Genomic DNA, 27,443 nt, shown 5'->3' on the forward strand with positions numbered 1-27,443 from the left:
GAAGACAATACAGAACGGGTAAATAGAACATATTACAAGTGGTTAATGGTTTTATATTTTACAAACACTATTTTTGTATACGGAGAGTAGGGTGGATATCCATTTTATCTAAACAGATATGTGCGCATGATTCAGTACTGCTTCAAACTGATACATACACAAATTTTCTCTTCGAAAAATATACCAATTAATGCTTACAGATTAAGAAAGAAATAATTATTACAAAATAGGATCTAAAATGTAAGAGATATACTTTTAATCTCAGACTTTGAGGAAGTCTAGTACTACCCTAATTAAGTCCACAAAGCTTTCTTTTTATAGCTGTTTTACCAAAGACTAAAATACATATTTTTATTCTGATAGGCGTTTAGCAGTTGGTTCGAAAACTTCATGTTTTATAATGATATAAAATATATCTTTGAAACCGCTTTCTATCGTAGAATAATTGCTCATGCCGGCCACAGAAAAGCTTTAAGTAAATCAAGGGTGTCATTACACATAAAAAGTATCGGGACTGATAGGCATATAGGAAAAGAATGACACGAAAGGATGTGAACTTTATGTAATTAATGAGGTCGAAAAGGAATATAATTTGTTTCTTAATCTGTCCTCTATACCTCTCTCTTATAAAATATTGTATTGATTCTTATTATTGGGCCGAAACCAAGCCTGTATCATCTACTATAATTACTTTGAAACGACAATTTAAATCCTGTAAAATAACTAGGTAAATAGGTGTATAATGCATTCCATCTTAGATTCTTATCTATCTCTCTCTCCAATGATTTGTTTTCACATATTTCTATTGTCATTATTTATTCATTTTATGCAACAGTATATTGTATATAAATTATATATTGTATTTGACTGTTTACTTTTTGCACACGTCAAGCCAGCAAGCTTTTGTGGTAAACCTATCCATAAAACATCCCAGTATTTGGTCACATAAGAATTTCCGGTAGACACCATCGATTTACATATAGCGGCGACTGTTAACGAGATCCTAATATTCTTAGCAACACATTCTAGATTACCACGTGATTATGTGGCAAAATTGAGATAATCATAAAGTCCATTTGTTGGACAGGAGTGTGGACAGAAATATTAATCCTACAGGACACACTAAATAATATCCGTATAGTGTTTTCTACTCTGACACTCCATCAGACCAATTAATATAAATACCGTTTTTTTTTTCTTCTTCTTTTTGAAACTGTTGTTTTTACTACTGGAACTTTGTTTTAGCGCATGTCACATAATTAATTGCTTGATTTTGGAACTGTGTCTTACTTCAAGTCACATAATTACTTGCTTGATTTTGGAACTGTCTTACTTCAAGTCACATAATTACTTGCTTGATTTAGGAACTGTGTCTTACTTCAAGTCACATAACTGCTTGCAGCTGGAGCTGTGTAATTACTTAGTGCTTGAACTGCCATATAATTATTTGGTTGCCGTTGGAACTGTGCTTTAGCTTATGTCACGTAATTGTTTATTGCTGGAACTGTGTCTTAGCACGTCACATAAATACTTGATTGCTGCTGGAAATAGGTCTTAGCGCACAGGACCGGCCCTAGGGCAAGGCGGATGAGGCAGCCGCCTTTAGCCCTGCGCTTTCAGGAAATCAACTCCGCAGTGCAATTTTGTGCTTGGGGCCGCGCTCATCGCTTGCTGCCTTGGACCCCGCACATCCTAGGGCCGGACCTGTTAGCGCATGTAATATAATTACTTGCTTTCTTTTGGAACTGTCTTACCTCATGTGACATAACTGCTTGCAGCTGGAACTGTGTTATATAATTATTTACTGCTTGAACTGTCGCAACATTATTTGCTTGCCTCTGAAACTGTGCTTTAGTTCATGCCATATAATTACTTGCTTATTCTTGGAACTGTGCTTTAAGCTCATGTCAGATAAGTATTTGCTTATTCTTGGAACTGTACTTTAGCTCATGTCAGATAATTACCTGCTTATTGCCGGAACTGTGGCTTAGCACATGTCATATACTTTAGTTGCTTGCTGCTGAAAATGTCTATTAGCTCCTCTTATCACATAATTTATTGTTTATTGCTGAAAGAGTCATTTAGCGCATGTCAGTCTTACTCGGTCTGATAAAAGCCTGTTGAGAATATACATTTAAATACCTTTTATTATGGTTTGTCGTTCCTGGTATCACCTTCATCCCTTATTTAAAACACATTTAAGGCAAGCAAGTGTACATTAAAATATTCATATGTTAAGAGCTACCATCCAAAGATTTAAGTTTTGTTATGAGGTTTATCTCTGTTGTATGGATCATAAAAGGCACACTAAACTTGGCAGCTGTAAAGGGAAGTGCGTCAGCCATAGAACGTATCAGATTGTGCACTCCCTGTAAGACTTATATAATAAACCGGAAGTATCTTTTCCAAAGTGCATACAAATCAACGGAGGGGACGGCTCGACGACTTGAACAATTATCACAGAATATACTACGTGAAGTTATGATTTTATGTAGCCGGAGATCTGCACACACTAAACTATCATCGCTATGGCAAGAGAACGTAACGTCAAGTTGAATTGGAGTAGTTAGCATAAATTCTGATCACGCATCTTCAGTTCTTGGCAACCAGTATATAGTTCTCAAATAACTGTTTTCTCTTTCTTAACTAATTCCACATGAGCTTTAACCTATATACATACAACTATGTTATATATATATATATATATATATATATATATATATATATATATATATATATATATATATATATATATATATATATATATATATATATATATATATATATATATCATAGTCACTTGCTCCCTTGCTGCGGCTGAACCAATTATATGTCAGTAAATCCAGACAGTTTGTATATTGTTTGCACACGCATCACAGCAATAGTTACTTAAGCTTTGATCTAGGATGTTCTCAACATGCCACTTTGTTCCAAACTTTTGCCGTGATTAATGAGGTCTAGGGCCAGTTTTTGTCAGAACTGGACAAAGTCCGAACTTTTGCCGTGAGTGGTGAGTCTAGGGCCAGTTTTTGTCAGAACTGGACAAAGATGAGCTAGGTGAGTTTTTGTTATAAGATATTTTTAAAAAGATTTTCACTCGTGTCTCCTCTATTTTATTATTTTTAACTATATTTATAGTGTGTATAACATTCATTTTAATGATTATAATGTCAATTACACTTGAAACTTGCTTCTTCACACACACACACACACACACACACACACACAGAGTACTCAAATCTAGTCTACATCCCTAAAAGGAGAATATAGGGTAAATGGCATGTTACGAATAAAGAAGTGTTGTACCTATACATGTAACACTTGTATGACCATGGCGGCAGCGATTGCAATTTACATTTGAAATTTCTTGCACTAGAATTGTAATAACACAACCGTGTGTTCATGTAATTGTAATCAATTGTTTCTCTCGATTCTAATCTTGTACTTCATAGATAAATCAAATACATGATCTTCTTCAAATCATTTTCCTCCATTAGTTATCTACACTTGCAAAGTTATATAAAGACTGCTATATTCCGCAAAAAATATGGCTCAAAGATAATCAGTCTACACTAGGATCCTTGTGGAGATGATATGTATTTCTACAGGGAGCTCATTAGAAGCGCCAATTGATACACCAGGAAATATTAGCACTTGATGAGACATATGATTTTAATCTTGCATGGCGAAGATAGCATTTGGAACTCATTTCCCATTGGCTTTATCTTTTATCATACATACTCAATTTTTCTCCCTTATCATCTTTCATCTTTATTTTCTTTCTTTCTTCGACCTTCGATACCGCAAATAGCATGTACCATTGTGTGGTGTAATCACTGGAACAATATCGTACTTCTAGTGACAAAACGTGTACGTGTAAAAAAGGAGATGAATAATTATACCAGGCGTGTGATCATGTGTGTTTGCGTGTGTAATGTATAATACCAGGCGTTTGAACATGCGCATTTGCGTGTGTAATGTATAACACCAGATATCTGATAATGCGTATATTGATGTATAATGTCAGCGTCAGAAAAAGCGTCTTTGCGTTTGTGACATATAATACCATGCGTCTCATCATACGTGTTTGCGTGTGTAATGTATAATACCAGATGTCTGTTAATGCGTATTTGTTGTATAATTCTAGGCGTGTAATCATACGTGTTTGCGTGCGTAATGTATAACGCCAGCGTCAGATAAAGCGTGTTTGCGTTTGTGACGTACAATACCAGGCATCTAATCGTGCGTGTTTGCGTGTGTGATGGATAATACCAGGCGTTTGAATATGCGCGTTTGCAAGTGTGACGTATAATACCAGGCGTCTGATCACGCATGTTTGCGTGTGTAGTCTATAATACCAGGTATCTGTTTATCTGTCTGATGTCTGATACCAGGTGTCTGATCATTTGTGTGTGATGTATACAGGCGTCTGATCATCCGTGTATGATGTATAATACCGGACGTCTGCTCATCTGCGTGTGATGTATAATATCAGGTGTCTGATCATGCGTGTGGGATGTATAATACCAGGCATCTGATCATCTGTTTGTAATGTATAATACCAGGTGTCTGATCAAGTGTGTGTTATGCATAATACTCGACATCTGATCTCTGGTGTGTGATGTATAATACCAGGCGTCTGATCATGCGTGTGTTATGTATACTACTCGACATCTGATCATTGGTGTGTGATGTATAATACCATGCGTCTGATTATCTGTGTGTAATGTATAATACCAGGTGTATGATGGACCGGGCCTCTGATCATCCGTGTGTGATGTATAATACCAGGTGTCTGATCATGCGTGTGTTGTGTATAATACTACACATCTGAGCATTGGTGTGTGATGTATAATACCAGGCATATGATCATGCATGTGTGATATAAAATACCAGGCATTTGATCAAGCGTGTTTGTGTGTACGAGACTGAGTTAATTCTTCTAAACCAAATTATTTAATTTTCATATTTCACTTTGGATTCTCACTCTTGCAATATATCACCCACATCTCGCGTTATCTGTTGTCTCTTATAGTTATTGACATCTATCGTCTGGAGTCAATAGTCTTTTGGGATATATTAATTCTCATGGAGGGATGATAGCTTTCGTGCGTTCATATTCGTCTCAATAAACTGAAGAAAAAAAAACTGTAAAAGAAACTATACTTCGTGATACTTCAAGTAGATACTTTTTGCTGACTGGCGGTGGGGTGGGTGGATTTGTTTTTGCAATTGCGGAGAAATATCACCAAGTCGCGAATTATAAACCATGTTGAAATTGGCAAACATGAATAGAATTTCACTTCACTTCTTCCCAATTAAACTGAAATTATAATTGAAAAAGGAGTTTGTGCAGAATTTATAACATCAAATGAAGATGCAAGATGAAAATAATGAAAAGAAATTTTGAGATTTTCTATTAGCCCGGACACATGGCTTTCGATTACGATTCCCACTCAACCAACTAAACATCTATTAGCTAAATTAAGTTTATCACAACGAGCAACGATAGTTAAAAAATAGCAGGTAATGACAGAATGGAAACTGTGGGGCATAAGATAAGCGTATGCTAGATACATCATTATATTTTGAAAGCCTAGTGTGTAATGGTAACCCATTTGGTAAGGTCAGCCATCAAAATTAGTTCTATTGCTTCCTCTCTGTAGGATGTCGTATTTGCTGAAGATTTTAATAGCCTCTAACAACCCTACACATTTTATAAATGCACATTTCACAGAGGTAGGACACACACTACATATGAGGAAGTCAAAGCTGGTTTGTAGTTACGAAACACTTACTTATAAATTTTAGAGACTTAGTGTTGACTGGTTTAGGAAACAACCCCTCATCCGCTCGCGCTATCTCTCTTCCAAACAGCATTTACATTTACATTGTTGTCACTGTGGCCGACCGGAAAATGTATCCTTTAAATTGACTGCTCCTATCTATCGGAATTATTTTTTGTGTAGCCTGTTTGAAGTTAATTAAGAATAAATGCTGTTTGTCGCTCTAAACGTTATGTTTTGCTATATTTTAAAAAAAGATGTGACATTTTAAATGGAAAACATTCAAAGACGCAGATGGTGTTATAGTTTGTTCATTAGAGTAGAGAAGAGGACACATATACTAAAAGGTTATCCTTGAGGGATGGGCTTATATACGTTCGACCATGTCGATATGACGTAGTACTACAGAAGTGCAAAGCAAGTGTGATAATTATGGTTGTAGCTATTCACTTTGACCTGAACTGTTGAGACTTCTAGTCTGTTAAACATATCATGCAATCTGTCCAGCTTGCGTTAGAGAACCACAATAGTTACGACAACTACTCACCGTTACGGATCACTGCCATCTCACCTCTGTCTGCATGGGTCTCGGGTTCGGCCAATGTGGGTATGTGAGAAAGCTTGCCAGTAGTTTCTCGTGGGTTGGTGGTTCTTTCCGGGTTTTCACGGGTTCTTCCTCGACCATTTATACTGGCCGCCATTAATAGCCTATTTTGTGCTGAAAAATGGCGTTAAACCCCACAACAACAACAACTAGTTAATTATCTCTTGGAAAAGACAATAGTTTGCAAATAAATTTGAAAACTGTAAATGCCACGAGTTTTCCTTGACATTTATTTCATTTTTCACGATCTATGAGAAATTTTCTTTGGTTTTAACGGCTCGTTTAACGCATTATTGCTTATGTCATACCGAGGAAATGGCACACATAGAGGTATCCGACCTGGGCTGGCTTGGGTATGGGATCGGGCTGGCATGGGGCTGGGGTTGGGTGGATTTTGAACCCGCTATTCTTGGACGATGGGTCCGACGCTCTACCTTCTCATCTACCGCAGTTCCTTGTTAGAAGCACGTTTTCTATGCTGCAGACTGCACAGTGGCTCAATCTCCATTTGGTCAATAAAGTGGCATGTATTTTCACACAAAGTGAATATAGAGTCTGTAATTCTTGTCATTTCACATCTTTACACGTCGTTTCAGATGAAACAAATAATCGCACCTTTTGTTCTGTAGCGATATCATGCATGCCCTAGCTGTTGATTGGCTCAATAATTTGAGGTCAGAACATGAGTGTTAACTTATTTCACAATCAAATAATTTAAATGTTGGAGACTATTTTTAGTGATTCAGATTTTGTTGATTTGGTGCGCACATAGAAAATATTGAAGAGAATTTAAGCATGACATTAGGAATATTCAGTTAATTTGCCATGACATTAGGATTATTCAGTTCATCTGCCATGACATTAGGATTATTCAGTTCATCTGCCATGACATTAGGAATATTCAGTTAATTTGCCATGACATTAGGATTATTCGGTTCATCTGCCATGATATTAGGAATATTCAGTTCATCTGCCATGACATTAGGAATATTCAGTTCATCTGCCATGACATTAGGATTATTCAGTTCATCTGCCATGACATTAGGAATATTCAGTTCATCTGCCATGACATTAGGAATATTTAGTTCATCTGCCATGGCATTAGGAATATTTAATTCATCTGCCATGGCATTAGGAATATTCAGTTCATCTGCCACGACATAAGGATTATTCACTAAATCTGCCATTTTTGCATGAGTCCTGAGAGGAAATCGTGATTTATTTATGATATGTTTGTTGGACTTGAAGAGTAGAAAACATTTATTACCTGGAGGATTATGTGAAAGTATTCAAGGTCATGAACATTTAAATAATTCAAATGAATTATGTGAAACTGTCAAGACTTAAACTTTCATAGGATTACTTTGCAGTACAAATATTTCGATTAAGAACTGTGATTCTTCAGCGGTGCTAGTATGGGACATAAGCACATCAGAACTTTCATTCGGAATACCTTTGGATAGTTTCCAGATTAATGTGAAATTGTTAGTCCAATTTAGGATAATATTCTATTAATTCATACACTGTAAGTTATTTTTAATTCTGTAGCAAGTTATTTTTAATTCTGTACCTTTGTTTGATTTTCATTTTAGGGAAATAAATTTTTATTTTCGAAAATGTAATGCTGGTTCGGTTTTACCGTATCTTGTTGCTTTGTTTAGGTCCCCAGACGCAACAGTACCTTGAAAATGAATTATTGATTAATTCATAAAAGGTTCGAAAACTACTTTCATTTACTATATTCCAAAATTTATTGTGTTTAAATGAACTGTTGTTTTGTTCATGTAAGTTTCGTAACCATATTTACAAACAACTTTGTTGCACAAGAATGATTGGGAACCAATCTGCTCTATACATCTAAGATTATTTGTAACAAAAAATAGGAAGGAAGCAATAGAAACAACGTCAGCCGTTTCCATTAAGTCGGGAAAGAAACGTTGGATGCAATCCGTCGCCATTAATAAGTGTTATTCGGAACTACTTTTGTTCACAGGGCATGTGGTAGCGGAAAGGAGACACAATCACAATCGGAACATTGTCGGCCTTTTATGTTGCAACATCGTCGGGTGCACTCTAGCAGTGTCGAATCACCAAACCCATATAACATTTACGTTCTTTCTTGACTTTAAGAAAATAGCCGATCGGTGTTCCGATGGAAAAGAAAGCTGTGACAGTAGCTGATGGAAACAGACAAGAGCTTGACTTACGAGCTAAATATTGCTTGTTGCACAACATGTACCGGTTAAAACAACATTAAGAGAATGTTGCTGAGGGTGCTGACTTTCATCTGCAAGTATACGTACTGTTCTGAGTACATACAAAAGAAAATCTTCCTGAGCTAACTAAATCCCTTGACTATATATACGGAAATAACGAAGTATATAGAACCACGATAGACTCAACGCATGCGCCACAGATTCATTGAACTGAAATCTTCCTATTTTTACACTCACCATTGTAACTAAACGAAGTCCAGGTTACATAAAAAATATTCGCATATAAGTAACAATTATAAGAATAGCTGTATGATGTTAGATATAAAATGACGTGTTTGCAAGAAGCGTTACACGTGTCTTTACAACTTTATAGAGTAGCTTTACATTGTATATGACAAAATAAGGATGTTGTAAGAATATTACGTAAAGTCGTCCTGACAACAGTGTCAAGAAAATTTGTAGATCAGATGATAAAGGAATATCTTGTCGGACCAGCTGTTAAACTTATATAAAACCATGGCGAGCTGTTGTAGACATAAATGGGCACCTCATAATATTAGAAAATGGTTTATTGATGCTATAGTATCATTTTCTAATGTTAGAAAATCAAATATATTTGAAAAAATCAGACAATACAGTTTTTTTAATATAAGAAACAATTTTATGCAATAAAAAATGCAAATGTTTGCCCAGAAAGGATACCAATACTAAACCGTGTTTAGATAAATTTTACTGATAACACTATTGCATTATATTTGGGCAAAAAGCGTAAACAATATTATTCAGAATTGCGTAACATATTTTATATTTATATAACAAAGTGAGGGAATAACAAATGTATCGTAAATACTTTGATGTAAAATCGGTCCAACTGCACACAACATAGACCCTGATCATTTCGTACATTATGTGACCGCAGATCAGGGTCTATTTTATTTGTTGTACTGCTTAGTTTGACAAACTTCACAGATCCAGATCTGCCGGCTCATTATCTGAAGGCTAATCAGGGTCTATGCTTTTTTTCTATTGATTAATCCTAACAAAATACATTAATCAAATTTGGAGGCCCATTATGCGACGGTAGATCTGGGTCTATTAATTTTGTATTTGGACCAGACTTATAAGCGAGTATATACGGTATTTAAATGAAAAATTGATACGACAGGACTTAAAAGCTGAGTCAGCTTTTGTCACTACCAAGTTTTATGTAGCTCCCAAGCCTCGAGGCTGTAACATCTCAGTTCAAAGGTATTGTCATAATAGTCTTTGCATAAAGGTTACATATGAATTTAACATCATTCTCTGCACGTGAGAGGAGAAGGTTTTCGTTTTATCCATAGTCAAAGCTATTGCAGCGATATGTGAGGAAAAGCAGCAGTCACTCCAACCTCATCATAATGTACCCCCATATCTGCATAAAATGAACAAGATGATGTAAATACATCACTTCCGTCAGTGTCTTATACAGACCATGTGCATGTTCATTTGACAGTCAGTGCTCATTTGTCTTGTCTTACGTAACGGTGAAAATCTTATTGTTTAAAAGTAACAAAGGACGGGAGGGAAGGATGGTCCGAGTTAATGATTACTTCTTGCTACTTGGTTGGTCAGAAGATATTAAATCGGTCACAGCGTGTTTGCTGTCAGGTTTTATCTTCAGGCATTCAATAAAAATAGTTGTACAAAAAACGTACAAGTCAGGATAATTTCAATTGCCTTAATTTAGGCCGCTAAATAATCAGCCTCGACCTCGATACATTTGCTATTCCAAAGTAGATTTCATTAATTGTTAGTTTTCTAAAATTTAAGGTTTGTTTTGTTTTTGAGGGTTTTAACGGCACCTTTAATTATATCAGACAGAGGAAACGGAATGCTAGTCCGACGCTCTACAAACAGCGCTACCGTGGTTTATTCCCATAATTTAAACTTTGAGTTAATAATATCTTGCTATGTTTAAATTCGAACAGTCTTAACATATTTCATTATATTATATTATTAAGGAAAGCACCGAATCTTTTTGGGGAGAGATTTGAGGTAAAACAAATAAATATTCTAGTTCGAAGTTAAACGTACCATGTAGAAAATTACATAGTCATTCTCTGGGGTTAATTATAAGAGGGCTCCGAAAACTGGACCAACGAGCAGCAGAGGGGGCGAACAGACCGACTTTGGAAGCGTCCAAAAAATGAAATAAGCCTTCCCAAAAAAAAGGATTAATAACCTTAAAAATCAAAATAACTAACTACAGAGGCTCCTCTCAAAGAGTCCCTAGAGTCCCTAGGTTTTGCGATGGCGAGTATATTACAAAAAACGAACCAACTTGAGGTCATGCCCCCCTCTGCTGCTATTAATTTATCCAAATATTTTGTCAAGTCCAATACGATATCTTGTTCTAGGATCGTGCAAAGTTATTGTTATAAACCCGTGCGGAGTAGCTTGCGCTCGTGAAAAGAAATTTCTGAATTTAATTATATCCATGTCACCCATGCACCAAGTTTGATGAATATTTCGCAACGTATGTTTATCACCTCCATTAAACACAACTAAAATATTACAGTTATCTCTGATCACTTTTGGTATTTGTGTGTATCGTTGAGTAACATAAATGACATCGGTGTTTTTATGTCTACCTCGAGAAAAAATCCTAGCTGGATTTGATTGCTTGTCCAGCATCACATCATCGTATACAACTAAATTATTAATAAATCCGTCTATGGAATCAACTGATGGTGCTTCATCAATATCGGTTATAAACTCGATAACATCGTTATCTTCATCTATTCGCGCGTTTTCATTAAAATCCTTAAGTGCATCATAACATCGTTGATCATCAACTGACGGGGCTAGCAAATACAATTTATCCCACTTTAACCATCTCATTATAAGATTGAGTAACACCTGTGTCTTTCCACTTCCAGATGGTCCTATTATTATCATTCTGATGGAATTTGGTAACGCAGGATGGTGCTTGACAGGTTCTCGTTTTCTTGTCGCTGAGAAATCAATTATATCCATGCTGTATAAAATATCTATGGATTTATATTGTGTGAAGTGCAGGACGCGTACCCCGACGGATACACTAGCAACTATTACCACAAAAAATAACAGATCAGCGGTTACGGGTAAGTGTACGCAGTGTGGTACAAAGAAGTTTAAATTTATTCCCGGTGATAATTCAGGAACAAAGTCAGCGTTAAAAAAAAAAGCAACACGGGGGTGATATTGCAGCAAAATTAACAAAATTACCCGGGACTCCGTGCGCTATATACCCAGGAGAAAAACACCTACCAGGATATAATTATTGCGGTCCTGGTACTCGACTCGATATCAGGCTTGATAATCAGGATCAACCAAAACCAGGCGAGGAACCAATAAACGCTATTGATAAAGCATGCCATGCTCATGATGTTGCGTATAAAAGCAATGATCTACAACATAGGCATATTGCAGATGTGAAATTAATTCATGCGCTAGATTCTATAAAAAATAAAAATATCAAAGAAAACTTAGCTAATTGGTTAGTAAGATCCGCGATGAAAGGTAAATTAGCGCTTGGGGCTGGTAATATATAAATGGAATCGATTTATTATTCACCAATTGGATACTGGAAGGGTAAAGCAGCAATTAGTAAACTCGCTGATGTAGCAGCGGTTAAACATTCTACTGCTAAAGCGTGGTTATCCAAACAGGCAATATGGCAAATTTACCTACCGCCACCTAAGTAAATTCGATTTGCACATTTCAGTGTCAGTGTTCCTAATGAAGTTCATCAAGCTGATATTCTGTTTTTACCACATGATACTGTGCGTAGAAAAACGTACAAATATTCGCTAACCGTTGTTGATGTTGCAAGTAGATATAAAGATGCAGAACCGCTATCAACGAAAACAGCATCTGAGTTAGCCGATACTTTTAAACGAATTTATCAACGAGGTGGTCTGCGATGGCCACAGCTGTTACAAGTTGATCCTGGCAAGGAATTTCTTGGTCCAGTATCATCGTTAATGAAGCAACATAATGTCAAAATACGACGAGGACATACTGCAATTCATCGTGATCAGGCAATTGTTGAATGATTTAATCGAACACTTGCTGAGCGGTTATTTGGATATCAATACGCGAAGCAACTGATTCAAAGATAAAAGATCTCGTGAATGGGTGGCAAGATTACCAAATGTGATAGCAGCGTTAAATAATGAGATCACTCGAACAACCAACATGAAACCTATTCATGCAATTACAAAAAAAAATATACCTACACAACAACGTGATCTTTCAGCACAGCCAGTATTAGGTAATATCACTGTCAGGTATTTATACGAGCCCGGTGAACTTGAAGGCGGTAAAAAGAGCGACTGATCCTATTTGGAGTGTTACCACACATAAGATATCCACCGTGACAAGATCCACTGGTAGACCCGCAATCTACAGACTGGATTCAACTGCTCCTCAACGTGGATTTGTACGTGAACAATTACAGATAATTCCCGATGACACACAATTACCACCCAAATCACTTAACTAGCACTGGTGCCAGCTCCTCTACGTCGGTTACATTCAAGACAGGTCAACATGATATTTTCTCGTGGATGACCAAGATTGTTATTTTTTCTATCTACCGTAAATTGTCTTGGATCATTTTTCAGATACCGCCATAACATTATGCAATTACAACTTGCACAATGATTATTCTGTTCTCGCTTCAGCGCATTAATAAAATCAGCATCAAGATCAAAATTACGTTTGTTTGTCACCTTGTTTGTAACCAGATAATTATTTTGTTATTATATCGCTTTGACATTCGTCAATATCATTACTAGTCACTGACGAGTCCATGACGATTCGTCTCAATTGAGATATTTTTCTAACTCGAGACACTGCAAGATAAACTAGGTTCGACCATTCGATACGATCATCAACGATCCAAACAACTGTATCAGTAATAGTTAATCCCTGAGATGAATGAATCGTCATCGCGTATCCAAGCGTACACGGGGATTTATCAGCACGTAGAGCATCTTCAACAACATCAACATCAACTGCAACAATATCATTCAACACAAGATTCTGTTTCCTTGACTCGGTGTGTCCTGGTATATCAACGTCAATATTTTGCCGTCGCGTATCTGCTGGTCAATAATATAACGGAACTGGCAACTTTGGAAACTTTTCTCGTTGTAACTGAAACAATTCCCGCAGAAGTGTATCACGAACTATCTTTCTACTTGCAACTATCAAATCGTTTGGTCTCCACGCGCGCAGAAAGTCTTTCATGGGTGTTTCTGAAATTATCTCGCGCATTACCTCACACTGAATTTTATTCGGTTGTAGTCTGATTAATTTTTTAAATTCCTTCAACGTTGCATCAAGTGCTCTATCATCATCAGCCACTTCTTCATAGTAATCAACGAAATTTTTCAGCCAATCATGTGGAGATGGTCCAACTACGGGTGGTGGTTGACCGTGATCGCCGCACATTATCACAGCAGTATTTCTTGTTAATAACCAATCAAGAAATATTTTTAATGTTTCTAACGGCACCGTGCATATTTCATCCCATATTATGATCCTTGGAATGTATTTCTCGCCCATCCTTAAAGATGTCCATGTATCATCCTTCCATCGGAAAAAGCTATAATAAGTACATGATTGTACTCCTCGTTGTTTCATTTCTCGCGCGAGTCTGTGTGTAGGTGTTAGTACAATCATATCTGAATTCTGAAACAGTTCGATAGCTCGAGTGGTTTTACCAGAACCTCAAGGTCCGTTTAGATAAACTGTTTTGTGTCTAGTTATTGCATCGTATACCGATGGTGCAGAAGATATCTGATTATTTCTGCCTGATTTTATCAGGTAAATATATTTAACCGCAACATCAGCGGATTCGGAATAATCGAGTATATATTCCTTTTTTATTCTCCACGAACCCCACGATGCACAAGTGCCTATGCTTAATTTTTCTAACAGTATTGAATATTTTTTACTTATATAAAACGAATCAGTAGCAACTCTGACAGCGAGTGTAGAAACCTTATTTATCATCGATAATAGGTTTATTGAAACGTACGCGAGCATCGATGATCTTAAATGAGTACACTGAGGTGACTCACCGTCCATGTAGCTCACAATTGTACCTAATTTAGTTCCATTTGACAAGAAAGCTATTTCTCGACTTATAAACGTATTTCTGTTCGTTGTATCAGCGATTATAAAATCTAACTCAGCATCATCCATAATCAATCTTGTACATTGTCGTCTGTGATCATGTGCTCCTCCTTGGGTAAACTTGCCGATTATTTTTCTACCAAGATCTTTTGTAATTTTATTCTCGTAATCGGTTTCATCCGAATGCTCCTTATGTTGTGGTAACCAAACTTCGGTTTGTTTCCGGTATGATATAATTGCTTCACTTACAATCAACCGTGTTAACATCGCACAATCAAGCATATACCGTAATAGTACTATTGGTGTCCACATTTTTTCTGAAAAATGTTTTCCAAACCAAACATAACAAATTGGATGAAGTCCTTTAGACATTTCGAATGACTCGATACGAGCGAATCCAGTCAGGTCAAAATCCGGTAATCGTCCATTTATCGATACTCGCGTCATTTTGTGCGTCGGATGACCGAATCTTTTAAAGTACACAGAACAATCTCCGTATCCAAGAAAACTTCCGGGATAACACGCGACCATATCAACTGAAATAACATGTATGTGATTGTATTTAGTATTCCATAGTCCGCCGTGTCCATATTCGACACAACTGGATACTATGTCATCAAGAAAATCAAACCTAGTTGGCTTCCACAAATTTTTCTTTCTAGCAAAATGAGCCGCAACTGACGGAACAGTAAAACAGTTGCTCAATAGTTCATCAGTATCATCAGTATATTGCAGTGCAAGATTTTTCATTTTCTCGTGAAGAAGATCTGTTCGATAAATAACGCCATTTGGTCTCACAAACTGATCAAATTAATTTTTTTCTTACACGCAAGACTGAAATAACCATACTGACACAGGATCGTTTTACTTATTTCGTTAATAAAATCAAACATACCTCCATCAGAATTATCTATGGGATAACATTTAACAGTTCGATCTCGTGGAAATATTGTTACTGCGGTAGTCCACGCGTGTGCGCTATGATCAATAATTTCGATCGAAGCTCCTTTTGATCTATATTTTGATTCATACAAAATCTCTCCTGTTATCGCCGCTACGGTTATTGGAAATTTTAATCTTTTTCATAACTCAGCGACATCTTTGATAGACGCACCGGTATCTTTAACCATTTCTCCCCACGTGTTTATTATTTTACGTCTTTTATCCGTTAGACCATTTCCACGAGTCGAAACGGTAAAATGTTCTGTTACTCGTTCAGCTACACAGTTTATTTTTGAAAATTTCATCGGCGCCAGTTTATCAACGCTGGGTTTTTCATTTATCACATAGATTCCATAAATAACCGCGGTCACAGGATATGCTCGTTCATAATACGGTTTGTCAATACCTGTCAATAGACCTGGTTTGGAATCTTTACTTAGTACGACAGTTTTTTTATTACCGTGGACAGGATCATATTTGTCACGGATAATCCAATCATCTGTTTCTGTCAACACGACACATTTTATTCTGAAAAGATATTTGCGATTATCAAGATAGTTAATGATAATTGCCGCTCGTTTGTCGTTCATCATAGCGTCGATGATATCTTTGTTGCGTATAATCTTGAACGTTGACCAGACATGAGATGCACCATCTGTGTAAAATTCTTTCTTGGCGTCGTGAATTTTATTAATCAAACCTTTGTTTTTCGGATCAACCAGATCTTGTATTGGTAGGTTTGGAGATATTCTGTCGAGATTAACTTTATCTCCGCTCAAGGGCTTTATTCGGGATAATCTACCGAATTCGTTCATATTACATTTCAAGCAAATATTTAAATTAAAATATTATGTATACAATGTCTCAATGCAAATGGCTCATGGTGGGTTCATTGACTCGTTGTAATAAATCCTGTGAAAAGGAATTCTGCGGACAAGACATGCAAAACGTTTACCGTGGAAGCTTAGGACCAATACCATGTCTGCGATGTGGTGCTGGAGTGCGAGGAAAAACACAGTTGTTTGCGTGTTGTGGTGATAAACGATACAAAGAGCTTAAAAGATATTATGACAAAAAAATAACGTCAATAACAACGCTATAAAATCCGTGGGGGATTATCTAACTAAGTTTTCAGACAAATTATGATTTAAACAAATAATATTATTGTATAATGGAGCAAAATAAGTTTATTCCACGTCCTATAATAAAAAACTACGAATCAAATATTGATGGTATGATCAGAAATTGTCAGAAGAAAGTACCAGTTGGTTGTATTAATAATCATGGTTATCTATTGTTTACTGTTGGAAAGAAAACTTATCTCTGTCATCGTTTCACATACGAGTGTCACAAGGGGTTGATCAAAGACGGTCTTGTGATCGATCATATCAACGGGGTGAAAATTGACAATAGTTTATCCTATGTTCCATCTGTTACACAGAGCGAGAATAATACACGTGGTAATACTGGGAGATGTAAAACAATTGTAAGGAGGGCGGTAAAATCCACAAACATAGAAACTGGCGAAGAAATTATATTTCAATCAATGAACGCGGCTGCGAAATATTTTGATATTAATCCGCCTTCAGTACAATTTGTCGCGGAAAATATATATAAATCCACTTTTTCCAAGAAATATAAACAGAAGATCACCTTCCAATATTGTTAATGAGATAAACTATCATCATTATCAAGTAATTACCTCGAATTACATTTATTAACCATTTATTATTTTCGGTCGCAGCATTTCCCCCTTATAGTACTGATTTTTTGATTATGCGAAAGGGAGATTACTTCTGTAATATATAGTTTTCTTCGTAGATTTCCGATTTTTATGGTCGTAATTGGTTAATTAATCATCTACGTCGTAATTAATATCAATAATTATACCAAAAAAAAGACATTTATGGTTTCTAACTTACAAAATAGAAAAATAAATGTATTTCACATCGTACAATATAGCGAGTTATTTTTAGATCTGTTATGAGAAATCGAGGCAAAACACGCTGTTTTAATGCAGATATTTACAATCTGTTCAGAAATGCACAAGTATTTAAACCGATCTGTAGGTGGTAAAACGTTTGATGGTGCAGTGGTAGTATGTAAATAGACAGAACGCGCTGTTAGTGCAAGATATTTACAATCTGTTACGAGAAATCTTGGCAGAACAAGCTGTTTTTAATGCACAAGTATTTGCAATCTATTCAGAAACCGCTGTTTTAATGCAGAAATATTTAAACCGATCTTGTAACTATATAATAACATTTGAAACATATATTGTTAGATGATTCGATAGCTCAGTTGATAACGCATCTGGCCGTGATGCTCACGGTCCCAGGATCGAATCCCATGACTGACAACTGGTCGGTGGTCACGCATATTAGCGATTTTTATAATTAATTGGGGCACCGCCAGAACCCTCCAATCACGCGTCACTGGTGGTTGATACATGTTTTGTATCACCCATTGGCTGATTATTGGGGTGTGTGTTCTGTTGAGCGTAGAAAATGGCCTCACATATGTTTGTGCCGTCCTTAATTAAGATTTCATTCATTGTATATATTTCATTTCATTCATTTATTGCATATATTTCATTGCATACTTACTGAACTTGCTAAAACACTCGAATAGAGGTTCATTTCATTATATATGTTTGTGCCGTCCTTAATGAAGATTGTCATTCATTGTTTGTGCTGTCCTCCCTCTTGGGCCTCTAGACTGTTGTTTGACGGGTTAGGGGCTCTCATGGGGATAGAGTTTCGTGTGCCCGTTGAACTTTTTAGAATGCGGTGGCAAGCTACGAGTTCTGGGTTGTGCCGTCCTTAATTAAGACTGTCATTCACTCGTTGCATACTTACTGAACTTGCTAAAACACTCGAATAGAGGTTCAATCATTGATTGTATATGTTATGCTGTGCCCCTTCCTGAACTTGCTAAAAGACTCGAATATCGGTACTTAGGGGAAATATTTTTTTTAATTTTAAATATATATACTAAATAATGAACTACGAAAATATTAATGATGTAATTGTTGCTATTAAAAAATTGGAAAAAGATGGAATTAATATATACGATGAACTAAATCCTGAAAAAATAATTTCTGATTTTGAAATTTTACAAAAACGTAATAACCAAGGAATACACACACTTGGTGTGTGAATAGAAGTTCATGAAACGGATTCAGGCAGCGATATTTCAGTCGCTAGCTACAGTAGAAGATGATCAAGTGAAGGAATTCGTTCATCTCTCTGCCGCAGTAGAAAAAATTAGATTAGAGTTATCCCACGAATACGAAGCAAAAAAATAATTAGTACTCGTATAAGACAATTAAGACAAATTATGTTAGCGAGTAACCTCGTTACTGGTGAAACGATCCAAAGTAACCTCGTTGGTGAAGTAGTACAAAATAATTCTGGTGAAAATGAAAATGAAAGTTTCGGTAACTGGGGTCCCTGTCAACGCTGACCACGTGTATATCTTTGATTTTAATATTTTATTTTATCATAGATCTTTGATCTTAGTATTTTATTTTATCATAGATCTTTGATCTTAATATTTTATTTTTTCTGATATTGATGGGCTAGTTGGTACTCAGAATCATGCAAACCAATCAATTAAGTAATTTTGATGGGCTAGTTGGTACTCAGAATCATGTAAAATGATCAAATTTTCAGAAAAAATAAAATATTTCAACATTTTTAGTCAAATTTGTTATGTTTAGTCGATTTGTCAAGGAAAATTGATGAATTTTCCAATATCATTCGGGTCAAACCTCAACCGCTTCTCTAATTGATTTATCGATAAATCGTTAAAAATCAGTAAAATTAGCTCAAAAAATGAGATTTCTCATGAGATTTTTTAATTTTTCTGGTAATTTTCGAAAAAAATTAGGATTTTTTAACGATTTATCGATAAATCAATTAGAGAACCGCTTGAGGCTTGACCTGACTAAAAACTGTAATTTGACAAATCGACTAAAAATAACAAATTTGACTAAAATGTTGGAATATTAAGATCAAAGATCTATGATAAAATAAAATAAAATGAAATATTTTTGATAAAATAAAATAAAATATTTCTGATCAATGATCTATGATCAAAAATCATTACGATAAAAGTATTTAAGATTTTACATGTAGATTGACAATCAATTCCTCCCCACGCAGGTCAATTAATCGTCCTATGTGGTCTGTGAGTTTAAAATTTATTCGTGACAAATACTGATTATGTGTGCGTAGATAAACAGGATTGGTTGGTTGGTTGGTACCTGCACGATCAAATCCCCAGGAGGAACTTGTGGTGTGAACGTGTATAGGATATATCCTTGTTGAGCCTGATTTGATTTCCCGAGATCTATTTGATAGCTGCTATCGATCACGTCACAAACTAGATTAACCGCGAATGTCGATGTTATATTAACGATTCCCGGAGATACATGTCTGCCGCCTCCGTGTGGATCATTATTATATCTAAGAACAGTTGCTGGTGGGGCTATTTTTTTCCACGCATCGATTTAGGAAAGTTTTTGTTGATAATATCGTTGACAGATTTTCTTAACTCAGCTGCACTATACCCGGGAAATTTAAAATTTGGTATATCGGCTTCTGTTAATTTATATTTATCTAACCATTCTTTTGTACCAGATTCTTCAGAAAATGTTAAATTAGCCATCGCTTGAACTATTCGGTTGTTAAAATATTCCATATCTGATACAAGCTGATTTAAAATTTCCACACGCGTGATGATTTTTTCACGTGATGACGCTGATATGTCAAAAATATGTTCGTTAAAATATTGATTTAGTTGATCTAGTTGTTTTTTACATTCTTGACTGATTTCCTGAAAATATTCAATAATATCACTTCGATGAAAACCTAAAGTAATTGTTTCCTTGGGATTTTTAAAAGTCCATGCCTCAAAATCACCGACAGTGATAAATCTGTTAAACAGTGATTTACTTTTTAAATTACGTAGTAGTTCCCGGTATGATGGATTAATTTCATGATATGATTGCCTATCCGTGACATAATCAGACTTTTCGGTTCTGGTGGTATCGGTGTTATCGGTGGTGATATTTCAGGCCATCCTAGTACGGATCTTATCGTGGACTGATAAATATCAACGGCATAATCAGGCGAGTTTATTTCGATTGCAGAAGACAGCGTCGGCTCATGAACATTGATTGATATTTTTGCTTCTTTTTCGGTTATTGATTTTATTCTACGAGCAAATTCATCATTGATTTGTTCGATCTCATAACTGCCAGTTGGTATTCCAACAACAACCCAGTCAGGTGTTCCATCTGGTTTGTTTTTATTAGCAAATACAAGTGAATTATTTGCTGGTGTACCATTAAATAATCTCGATCTGATATTTGGCCAACTATGGCATACTCGTAATTGCGCTAGTGCAATTTCATTTGCGCGAATTGCAGTTGGAAAATGATGTTAAATTCAGGATTAATCGAGCTTACCGAGATCATCGTGGTCTTGTGCGGGGTTGAGTTTGTCACGATCTGCTGAAGTAATTCCGTCATTATTAATACTCGTACCTTTAATACCAGCGCAGTTGTATATTTTAATGATCTCTGAAAACTCAAAATCGGATATAATTCCATCACTGACACTCGCTGATAACAACGAAGATAACTTCGAGTATGCGACAGTTGCTATGTGTAATTTTATCATGTAATCGGATAATTTTTCATTCGTGCAAGTACATATTTTTTTTGCAATGATATTGAGCACACCTGCAATCGTTGTTGCAGCTGAAGTACAAATAGTCACAGCTACTGGTGCCATCATTGTTACCGCGGATAATATTATTCCAGCTCCAGCAACAACAGCGGATACCGAATAAACAACAACGTCAATGATAACTAGTTGTCGTTGATACTTTTTTTTTTACTGTATATTGTTCGACTCGATCTTTCAACGCTGCCTGCCATTCACGCGCTTGATTGTACCTACATTTTTGAACGTCGATTGAGGTACTCATTATAGTTTATGCAGTAACCAATTGAGGTGTTTCAGCTACAAATTCCAAACACCACCAGTAAGATGTTGCGGTTAATTTCTTATCAGCTGCTTCCAGAATAAATATTTCCTCGCTTCAGCTATTTAATATAACAGTTACAACCCCGGAAAACTTATCAGTTGAATGACGCCATGGATACGTTGTAAATATTTCAAATTTTGCAGCACTGAACACTGACAACCTGTACACGCCAGTGACTGTTGCGGTATATTTGATAGTTTTATTTTGCTGAGACCATGTTGCGAATCCCGATGATACTGTGTATACGATGTTGGTAATATGCCCGGCAGTAACCCCGCCGAGAATTTTAATCAAACTGGTTTTATTAACGATCTCAGGAATCTCCGCTACGATGTTCTGCTGTGTTTGTTTGATCGTGTCTAGGTTAGTTTTGATATCAACGAGTTTTACGTCAATGGCGTGCGGAGTGCCGAAGAATTCCTCTGCGGTTTCATTAATTTTTCTAAAGTTTCTGCGAAGATTTGTGAACGCGTTTGCGTGAACGTCATACTCGGTCCGCAACGTGGATAATTTACCATCTACGGTGTTGAAGTTGACGTCAACGTATTTTTTTTGTTGCTGCGTCTTCGTCGGATGTTGGATCTCTCAAAACTACTATCTTATTCCCGTTCATGCTGAGTTCACCTGTCATTGTGTCACCGGCATTTTTCACGCGATTAGCAACACTTGCTGAAATTTGATCTCTGATGGTTATAAACGATATACTTGAATCCCTGATTCTACCGCTGTCAGTAAACACAGGTATATTATCCGTGACCGCACCGAGTACTCGTCGAATTATATCATATCATTCCATTTGATATTGCTCGTTTTTAGTTTTCCGTATCGGTCCTGAAAAATAACAACCTCATCTGGGTCAACTCCAGCAAGATTCATAATATCAGCGAGTTCATCTTTAGTCGCGACAGATCAATGTCATCGGACTTTTTCTTAACGCGTGAAGAAGATCTTCCGTAAATGTCAACCATTATATAAGATCTAAGATCTGTTTAAAACGCTTTACGCGCAACGAAGCGGTTGCTTGTATAATTACGCACGACTTTAGGTGGCGGTTTGGATGATTTTGATATAGCGTTAAGTATATCAATGGGCGGATCTGTCATTGTTTGTGTGGGTAGCGTTGAATACCAAACTTGCGCGTGAAGTGGTACAACATACTTGATAAACTCACTGGGTGGAGCTAACCCGAATGAATCAAAATAAACGATTCCACGTTGATCAACCGCGTATTATACCCAATGAGTACCGGGTCCTGAATTCGAGTCAAGATTAATAATACCTGTTTCGAGTTTGTTCGGTTGTTTCGGTAATTGGTCTCGCATAAAAACACCTCTGAAGTTTTTTATTTTTAATCGCTTAGCAGCATCAAGTAAATCAAAATTTGATGCTGGAGCATCTAACGAAGTGATCCTGGAAGCCCCAGACCTCTTCCCCAACGAGATCCCGGTAATCTTAGGCCGCGTCCCTTTTTTATATCCATTTCCTGTTGCTTTCTTTAGAGCCATTCCAGCAGCTGTTCCAACAGCACCTAACGCGGCTGCTTTTGCTACGGTTGGAGCGGCAGCAGCTATTAATGCTGGAATAGCCGCGAGAAGTGGAAAAATACCGCCTGTTTTAATTGAGTCTTTAACCGCACCCGCAGAGAGATTAAGTTTGACGCCTGCTTTTGATTGTTTAGCGTCTTTGAAATGTTTAAGCTGGCGTTCTGATAGTTTATTTTGGCCACCCGTGATCTGATCTCGCTTTAGCGATATTTTCATTCCGCAGTTTTTTGCTGAATTTGATTGAAGGTTTTTAATCTGACCAGGAGTCAGACTGACACTAACGTGATGATATGGCATTGTATGATAAATACTTGCCACGCTCCAAATAATGATCAAAGATTTTCTACTGGTGCATCAATAACCCTCATTCGACCACTCCCACCTTCAAGTAACATGGCTTTATCGCTGAGTATAACCGCGATTGCTCTGTAGGCGGCACCACCTGGCAGGTCAGTAACACGAGCTCGAAAGTGAATATCAACGACAGATTGTCTAGATAAATCAAGATGTTCCAACGAAAAATAATAAATCGGATACATATTTATAAAATCTAACTGTGATATTTGCAGCCCTGTGTCCACGTTTTGATCACGTCCCATAAATGACATCAAACGATGATATGCACGCGCTACGTGATTTTGACCAAAAGTTAACAATATATCCTCAGCTGGTTCTTGATGTCCATTTATCCGCAAGGAAACTTCATCAACTCGAAGTTTGTCAAATATCATATGTGAATGTTCTTGATTGTCCGTCCGATTATTATTTTGCAGCGCAATAAAAATATGTCGTGGCGCAGAAACACCTTGCTGTGATGCTATATTCCATGTAAATAAACCATTAGCGTTATTTTGAGCAGCATCTGTGGTTACTGTTAACCATGATAGCAATGATTTACCGCCTTGATCCGTAAAAGAGAGTAATTTTTGTTCTTCAGCAATAGATGGAATCATTACTGGCATCCACAATGAAAGCCTCGTTATATTTACTTTACCAGCATTAGCAACACCAGCACCTCGCGAAATTGCATCATTATCATCACCTTTTCTTACGAGCACAACTGTGTGTTTAGCTCCAAAAATGACCTTTCTAACATTTCTGCAAAATCCAAAGATGTGAGACAGTGGAATTGCACATGAAAAATTTCTATTATTTCCTGACAACGCTGCTCGGCGTGTTGCAAATCCTAGGTTGTAATTTGCATTAATACCTTTTATAATATCAAAAGCAGCACCTGGTCTAGCTTCATGTTCAAAATCATCTATTTGTGGATCAGCTGCAGTACCTTGTGGTGTCCGTAATTTAATATATTGAACATGATCGGCGTGGTTAGTAATATCCTTAGCAAACATCATTGTTGGACCAGCTGATCTTGTGTAATCATCAGAATATCTCGCTAGACCAATTATTGCTGTAGCAACATCGACATCCTTCTGAACTGATTCAATATTTTTTCCATCAATCATGTATGTGGCGCTATCAAACAGTGCCATAATCCCGTTGTTGACAAAACCAACTCGCAAATTGGCATCATATGGCGTATTAGCCGCAACATTCGTTACAAGTTCACCTTCTACTTCAATAAACGTCTCAGCGGGTAAAGAATATCTACTTGTATCCTGAACCTGTAATTCGATTCTCCCCCGCTGATTTGGTTGTCTTGCGTCATAGGAATAAAACTGATAATCACGTACCGATTCATCTTTGAGGACAGGTGCATCCATGTGAAATGCTGGGTCGGATACACGTTTAAATATTTTATTATAATTATCATTTTTCCAAATGGTGATCTAAAATTATCATCGTCGACGAAGACCGCTTCCTGCTATTAAATTTGCTGTTATGTTTCTTTCTGCTTCTTCAGATAATTCCGCTAGTTTTTGATTTGCAGCCTGATTTATTATTTTACTGACATTTGCTGGCATAACCTCAGTGCTGGCCAGTTTCATTGGTTGCTGCTGTTTTCTTTGCACTAATCGAGCTAGTCTGTTCTTGACAGTCGAGAACGCTTTACTGGCAAGATTACCAATAGCGCCAGGAATTTTGTCACGAACAACCTCAATAGCCTTCATCCCTAATTGTTTTGCAATCGGTATTGCTTTTGGAGCCATCCTTCTAAATAGACCCTGAACAACATCACCAAGTCCATCTCCGTAAATTGCTTTGTAATTTGGCAGTCGTGAGTTTACTACCCTGACCATGATCGGTCCACGTTGAACAGTGTGTATAATCATTTTTATATACTGATTAATTAATTGTTTAGTCGCTGTGATAATCATCAGCAATTTCATCAATAAGGGAACAATAAATGCTGCGAACCATAATACCGCCTTGAAATAATCTTCGACAAATATCAGATATTTCATTAACAATTTCTGAAGAATTGTTTCCAGCTCGTTTTCCTCCAATTAGTATTTCTAGTCGTTGCACGTCAGAAAGAACACTGTTAGGACAGGCAATAAAACCACCTCCTAAGCCACTTCCAGTAGCGCCAGGAGGATCATCACCAGGATCTCTTTCTTTACCCAGTGAACGTAATTCCTCCTGCTGTTTAGTTTCTATATATCTGAATATTTCTTCTCTTTGTTTCAATTCTTCTGTTTTTTGCTTCATTTTTTTTACCGTCTGTTTCATTTTCTCTCTAGATGGTTTCAACATCATCTCTTTCTGCTGTGAAGAAGATTGTTGTTGTTTCATCTGTTTCCCTTTCTCTCTAGATGATTTCAACATCATCTCTTTCTGCGGTGAAGAAGATTGTTGTTGTTCTATTTGTTGCAGAGGTTGAGGAAGTTGATATGAAGGTTCCTGCTGGGAGAGTATTTCTTGTTCTAGTTGTTTTATTCTCTCTCTATAAAGTCTTTTTACTTCTTCATAAATACTTTTGAATTCTGTACCTCTAGCTTGTTTTTTGTTTCTATATACGCGATATATCCATCTAATAAGATTATCATCACTTACTTTTCTTGACGGGGTTTTAAAATATTAGATTTATTAAATATGCCAAATAACATTATTTCGGCAATTTTTTCTCTTTCAGTATTCCTAATATCTTCAACAAAAACTTCACTAAATCTTGCAATCAATTCTGCGTTTTCTTCTACTGGTTTGGGTTCAGATGCAAGTTCTTTTCTCACGTCGGCGACTTCAGTACGAAGTTTTTCAATATTTTCAAGTATTTCTTCATCGACAGGTGGAGGTTGAGCTGCAGCTATGTCAGTTGGAAGGTCTCGTAAAATCTTTTTTGTTTTCTTGGTTCTCGCTGCTATTTTTTCAGTCTGCGCTGCAGTTTGTTCTAATACTGGAAAAGTACCCTTTTTCCTCTTCTCATCTTCCTCCTTAATATCTCCCCATATAGTTTTTTCAATAGCCGCTGCAGCTTTCTTAGTAGCTGCAGTGACGGGTTTAAATAGTTGTTTAGTGTCCTCTTCGTACCCAACTTGTGCTTCTTGACGTTCTTGCAATTTTTGTCTAACAGAATCACGAACAGGAAGAAATGTTTTGATTGCTTCTAGTCTTTCTCGAACTAATCTAGCAGTGTGAGATTCACTAGCCGGTGGCATTTATTAATATGATGATGATTTAATTATAGCAGCAGAGGGGGGCATGACCTCAAGTTGGTTCGTTTTTTGTAATATACTCGCCATCGCAAAACCTAGGGACTCTAGGGACTCTTTGAGAGGAGCCTCTGTAGTTAGTTATTTTGATTTTTAAGGTTATTAATCCCTTTTTTAGGAAGGTTTATTTCGTTTTTTGGACGCTTCCAAAGTCGGTCTGTTCGCCCTCTCTGCTGCTCAACGTGGAGCGTTCTGTGTAAAGTAGGATGTTCATTTCCACAGATAACACAACTGCGCAATCTTTTGTTCTTTCTGTGCAGCCTTGAATCGCATCTTAAGAAGCCTAATGCTTTATCATTGTCATGGGGTTCACGGCAAACACTTAAAACTAGCGAATAATTTTATTTTTCCTATGTGTTAGTGCATAACACGTACACAAATGCAGACATCATAAGCCTAGATATATCGTCGCATAATGGACCTGGAAATAAGGATGAACGCTTTTCGTTTAAAATAATGCTTATAGCAAACAGCCAACGCTCTGATCTGCATTATGCAACGGTAGAACCGGGTCA

The 27,443-nt window shown here is 36.7% G+C and overlaps 1 long non-coding RNA gene across 1 annotated transcript in view; it reads left to right on the top strand.

Moving 5' to 3' along the window:
* The first annotated feature begins 2,849 nt into the window (after positions 1–2,849).
* LOC149805467 (uncharacterized) overlaps positions 2,850–27,443 on the top strand; it is a 151,347-nt gene continuing 126,753 nt past the window's right edge. Inside the window, exon 1 of the long non-coding RNA XR_016419672.1 lies at positions 2,850–3,057. This is a non-coding gene — a long non-coding RNA (uncharacterized LOC149805467). The remainder of the gene's footprint in view (positions 3,058–27,443) is intronic.

Source organism: Sinohyriopsis cumingii, chromosome 2 (genome assembly GCF_028554795.1).
Source record: "Sinohyriopsis cumingii isolate HCF-2022 chromosome 2, ASM2855479v2, whole genome shotgun sequence".
Classification (NCBI taxonomy): Eukaryota; Metazoa; Mollusca; class Bivalvia; order Unionida; family Unionidae; genus Sinohyriopsis; species Sinohyriopsis cumingii.